Source organism: Varroa jacobsoni, unplaced genomic scaffold, assembly GCF_002532875.2.
Source record: "Varroa jacobsoni isolate VJ856 unplaced genomic scaffold, vjacob_1.0 contig01148, whole genome shotgun sequence".
Lineage (NCBI taxonomy): Eukaryota > Metazoa > Arthropoda > Arachnida > Mesostigmata > Varroidae > Varroa > Varroa jacobsoni.
The window spans coordinates 73,202-79,201 of NW_019214589.1; the positions used below are offsets into that span (position 1 = coordinate 73,202).

The 6,000-nt window shown below is 42.9% G+C and overlaps 1 protein-coding gene across 4 annotated transcripts in view; it reads right to left on the reverse strand.

Annotated features, from left to right (window-relative positions):
• The window catches only part of LOC111271863 (uncharacterized), a 48,144-nt gene extending 42,427 nt beyond the window's left edge, over nt 1-5,717 (reverse strand). For 2 of the 4 annotated variants that reach the window (XM_022852874.2, XM_022852873.2), the window contains exon 1: nt 5,530-5,710. The gene's annotated coding sequence lies outside the window, so the exon portion shown is untranslated. Of the gene's footprint in view, nt 1-5,529 lie in introns of all 4 variants that reach the window. The other 2 variants (XR_002687180.2, XR_002687181.2) reach the window with 2 other exon arrangements.
• Between the last annotated feature and the right edge of the window lie 283 nt (nt 5,718-6,000).

The window sequence follows — 6,000 nt, forward strand, 5'->3', positions numbered from 1 at the left end:
TTCTAGAAATATGCGCAATCGTGTCCTGGATGTGTAGGACGCACCCAGTCTCTATAGGCTAACACTGATTAATAAATTATAAAAATAACTGCCTTATTAACAAATTTACAGGATCCTTAGTTGTGCTTGTTCTTACAATGCAGGCTCTATCTAGTGGCAAACAAATTTTACATTTGTTAGAGGACGCTAGAGAGTAATGTACCTCAGAGCGAATATAGACGTCCTTTCTACATATCAGTTATCTAAAGAAATTATCTAGGCAAAATGCAGTGTTTACAGGATGAGTAAAGCTGTTATAAGCTGTAATATAATTCGAATTCATAAACATTTTCTCTACGATGTGTTAGGGGGGTTTATGCAGACGTACGCCCCGTAAATAATAGCTCTCGCTTAGTCAAGTGATTTTCAGCAGTCCGCTATGGCTTTGCCGCGGCTCCCGCCCGCGTGGGTGGTTTACGGATCAACGGGTAAAAGTTAGGGTCTTCAAAAAAGAGAATTGACCGCGACTGGGGGGCGGGGGGAGTACGGACCGGACGAAAAATCTCCGGATAAAGAAGAGTTTAAAATGTTTTCAAGGACGGAGACAGCCCAGAGCAGTGACAGCGCAGTAATAGCTGTCTCTGGTATTATTCGCTGAGCCGCAGTCTGGTCCCTATCGCCGCCCACCCGCGAAAAGTCAATGTATCTCTTGGGAGCAGAAAAAAAAGCGCCAGCGCATAACGATAGAGACGACTCACTAAGGCGAATGAGGCTCATGCCCTGACCTCTCTAGCCTTCATTTTGGCTTCCTCTGAAAAATCTGCGACCCGTTATGAGGTCAGAGACATACTAGCATAAGGAATATGGTCAGCAGGCAACGAGTTTGCTATCGATAACAATATTTTTCCTACTTGAGAAATTAGTAAAATGACAGAAAGACAGGTGAGAGCTTCAGGGGCAGCAGCGGTTGTGAGGCCTTTGAAGACACTAACGCTGAAATCGATTATTGTTGTTTGTTCCGTTGAGATGAAAGACACGCACGCATATAATCGTATATCACAAGCATCCTTAACACAGTGAGCTCACTCCTATTAATTAGTACGACTGCGTTGGTACTAATGTATGCAAAATATAGATGAAATAGCGAGAATACTAATTTTCCGAAAGAAATTTACGAACAAATAGTATACGCTGCCGTGAGGAAGGATAGTACATAGGGAATAGGCGAAATTTATAGAAGCACAAAACACTTAGCATATAAAAACGAAAAGTAGTCCTTCTCAACTCCTGTTCCAATATTTCACTACTGAAAACATTGTTTTTTACGACAGAAAACAGTTCAGGGAATTTTAGCTCCACATCTCTAGCAAATATCACCACGAAGTTGGAACGGCTGGTGTCTATAGCGTCTTTATGGCTCAAAATGTTCAATTCCTTGAGTAAACCATGAAATACGCGGCAACGCAAAGCATTTCTTCATTTATAACACACATTACAGGATGAGGATACTGTAGAAGAGTAATTGCCTCTACCTACTCGCTATTGTAAAGGCAGCACTCTTTTGGTCGATTATTTGCGTTCCTTCAAATAATCCTATCTCTTCTTTTTCGTTAAAAAAATCGGAGACCGTGTTTATTTCATCTCGTCGGCAGGTCGGAAATGCCATTAGACGAGCGCGAACGGACATGTAACAAGGCGATTTTTTCAGCAATCGTTTATGGGTGTTAAAAGTTTTGACCTCGAATTATAAACAACAGGACCTCGCTCGAGACGACGTTTGCTTAGCTCATACTGTATTTTAAACAGGAAAGAGTAGCTGCTTATGTAGTACATTGTTCATTCCCCGTTACATTTTGTGCATCAGCATAGGTTCTGAGCAGAGGACAAGTTAGGACTGAAGATTCTCGTAGCTTCTTGTTAGTTACATGACTGTAGTACAACCAATGTCGACTCCATCTCTGATAAAATAATTTGATAGGAATTGAATTTCGAATAGAATTCACAAACGTTCCTACTACACGAGAGACATCTTCGCTCAGCTGTCCTTGCCCTTTTGTTTGTGAAATTATTTTCGTCGAAGTCTTTGCTTGTCTCTTTGAAGAAGCCTTAACTTGAAATTCATCTCTGCATTAAGGTGATATGTTTAAATACAGAAAACTAATGAAATACGCTCAAGCTCGAAATACAGTTTCACGAAGACAACCTAGAGCGCCGCCCGTCAACGTTCTTTTTCACAGAAGTGTTTGGTTTGTGTCAACTGCCCCCATATTGTCACCCCATGATCTCCCCCTATACGAAGGTTCAGCTTTCTCTAATTCTTGTTAAACAGACTTGAAGCATTCAACTAATATCATCTGTTATATGGCCAGCATTATATTACAGCATAGTTTCTGTTACCAAAAGGCCAATGCTCTTTGATGTCAGTGCAACTGCCTGGGCTTCAACCGGCGCCTTACTAAACGGAGAGGTCAAAGAGCGGCCTCCAAAACAGGAATGGCGAACAGTATTATATCCTCAGTCACTTGTAGTGTCAGAGTTGAGCAAGTCACGCCTCGATAGGATGAGTTCTTTCCACGCATCTGCCATCCTGGTATCTGTTTCTTTGCAACATTAGCAGCTAATTCGTTGGATGATCGTCTATCAGACCGTACACAGTCGACAATAGAATGGACCACATTTCTGTGAATTCGTTATTTTACTTCATTTACATCCAAGAGGTCTCGAACTTATCAGGGTTCCTAGCAGTTGGCGTATTCGCAGATTTTTAATTAAGGGACAGTTCGATGTATTAGTAGTTGTACAAGATTATTTTAATCGGCGAACGTGATATGGAACGGGACCTTTAATTCTCAAACCAAAAGCCGGGATAATATTAAGTTTTAGAATTTACAAATCTTGTGGACCGCACACTTATAGTCTCGAGGACTAAGGGACGAACTAAACTTCTATAGTAATAATTTCCTAATTATATCGTATTTTAATAATTTAACTAGTAGCAAAGTGAAACTTACCAGAATAACACCTGAATTAACTCCCTGTGATTAACCTAAACCTGGACAACATGGAAGCAGGCAAATGCTGATTGAAACTACTTATGTTTACTCGAACCCATAAGTGGAAGTGCAGTTTATGGGTTCAAGATAAAGTATTATTGTTTTTGCTAAAAAAAAAAAGACCTCCATTGAAACGTACAGCTCAGGCCCGAAGTTACGAAAACAGATCTTCAACAAAATTCGCTCGTAATAGTCATAAAAAGGTATTCAAGACGTAAATCATTTAGCCATAAGTGTACGATACTACCCCCATATGCGCAGTGGTTAGGGCCATTGTTCCAACGGATACGCGCTGTAGGCGTTTTACACTAACGGATTAGTCCCATAGGCAGCGGACTTTTCAACCAAACATACGCTCGAGATCGTGTCATATACAAATGCAACAACATTGGGAAGTACGCGTCGGGTCAGTGAAGCAGCAGTCACTACACGTTTTATGCCGAGGTGGGAGCGTCTTCGCTATTTAATTATCAGAATTTCGAAAAAGTCATAGCTGATTAACTGCTTGCTGTTCGATCAGCAAAGAAATGAGGACGAAAGCTAACCAACCCTTGACAAAGCAACTGGTCAACCTCGATAGACGCCCGTTATACAACACCTTTTTATGATCTTCATGCATTAGTTCTTGAATCGTGAAGGGGAATTGCCAGATAAGAAAATAAGCGTTACCTCTCTGAAGTCGCTCCCGGCAAAGGCCAGTGCAAAAGTATATAAGAAACTGTAACTAGCTATCCGGACTAATCGTGTTTGCCGCATGAACAAATCAATGTAGTATTGATTCTGAAGCTTGATAAACATGTCCCGATCCTTTCTGGGCTTTTCGAAATTCGAGCGTACACGTTAAGGCAAACACCCTACAGCCACTCTCCTACCCTATAAAGTATAAGCCTACTTTTCAGTGTAGGAAGTAGAAACGTTCTTCTGTGAGTTGTACCCGAGAAGAGTGTCTGGCATCGTTCAAAGGAACCTTTTCTACTAGCATGCCATTTAGTACTCTATTCACGTTCTCGAACTTCAAGTTCCGACGCATTACAAGCATAACGTAAGCCCCTCTCCCCCGGCGGCTAGTGATACACTGCGTTGCTAACCATTTTTGCATATCTATAGCATCTACGGTACAGCTGTTCATTGGCTATATAGCGAACAAGCTGAGGCAAGCTAGAAAAAACCGATTAGCGAATCTTAGTTTAAAGAAGAACGTAACAGATTTTTTCAATTACTTTACAATGCGATTTAGGGCGTCTGGTAGGTATTGATCTAGTTCCATCTCGCACAGACACTGAGAAATTAAACACACAATGGAATCTACGCTATAATAACAGCTAATATTCATTGGATAGAATAGGGCTTTACTATTGCGAGAACCGTATGTAAAAGGAAATTGCATACAATTTCCAGGTGTTCAAGATTCCGTTATTTTCAATGTAAGTAAAATGCGACGTTTTCCCATGAAACTCTTTCGTCCGTCCAAGACAAGTTTCGAGTTTCCAAATATTTCGAGCATGGGCCTTGGATAGGGAACGGAAAGATTCGGTCTACTACGTCATTAGACCTCCTCTAGCATAGCAGCGGAATGTAATCCTGTGGCAAGCAGGCGGGGTTACTACGGCACTGTTTTGCGTTGCGAGACTGCCATTCATAAGGCCCAATCCTGCCAGTTCACTTTTGGCAGAAAGCAAGGCTCGTGTATACAGGGCCTCAAAGGAGGGGGAACATAGAGCTCACTGGGACGTATACTTTAGCCGTATCACGACAACAAGTTGGTCATTTAGGCTAAAACGTCATCCATCAAGGCATTTTGGCGTCGGTTGGTCTGACATCAAAATGCCTGGCGGAACCTTCAGCCGTCAATGCAGACATGGGTCGTCTTTTTGGATCTCTTTCTGGCCACTTTTGTCAATGTCTAATCGTTGTACTCACGTTCAATTATGAAAGACTGCTGTTTTATGAAGCGTTACAGCATAGAGATACACAGTTGGCACTATCCTTGCCTTGCAAACGTTCGTTTGACCTTGTACACACGGCAATAAACAAAAACCTGATCTTCATTTATTCCCTCGAAGCGCAGGAATGATCGGTTCAGCGATTCCAACGAAGCTAACAGAAGTAACCAATTAACCCGCGTCACGCGCAGAGACGACCCACATTAATAACGTTCCGTTTGATGAGTGCGGCAAATACGAGCGTTGTGGACACAAGTAAATTTATAGAACTCTAATCGATCAATGTACACGATCTTACCTCTATGATCGAATCGATAGTGTGACTGAATAGCAACAACTCACTACAAGGTGAAACGCGCTAAGATTCGCGTCAAGCCACCCGTTTCGGGCTTTCGTCGCCTACCTTCAGCCGCGCTTGCCTCCCGCCAATACGGTGAGACAAAGACGCAATTTTGAGAAAACGAAATGCCTATTCGTATACAATAAATGGCAGCTATTTTTTCTCGCACCTATGGAAAGGACCGCCACAAGGAGGTCTGTCGCCCTACGCTTACCTGTTGTCGGTTTGTCAGTTTCGTCGATTTTAGGGAAAGCTGATTATCTCTCTACCACCGTTGCCACGACGATACCACGGCGGGATAACATTTCACACTAACTGGCGTTCTGCAGACCAGCACGCACTATTTCCGTGTGCTCGTCTGACGCTACACCAAGCCTCACCGGCCTCAGCCAGCAGTCAGTTTGGCGGATAGTACCAACTGAGGATCCTGTGCGGCCTTCTCTACGGCCTCTCGAACGATCGTCATTTGCGGCTACGCGTCGATCGGCCTTCGTTCGTTCAGGCGGAGGAGGCAGCCAACACGAATAGGCGGACAAATGTAATGTAGCGAACTGCAGGCCTGTGCTCACCTGGCGTTGATTGCCGTAACAGGATTGGAACGCCGTTCTGGCTGTCTTGATTGACGTAGCTCCTTAGCACGGTCTACAGTAATAGCCAGCCGAATGTGTTTTTGATCAAAATTCGT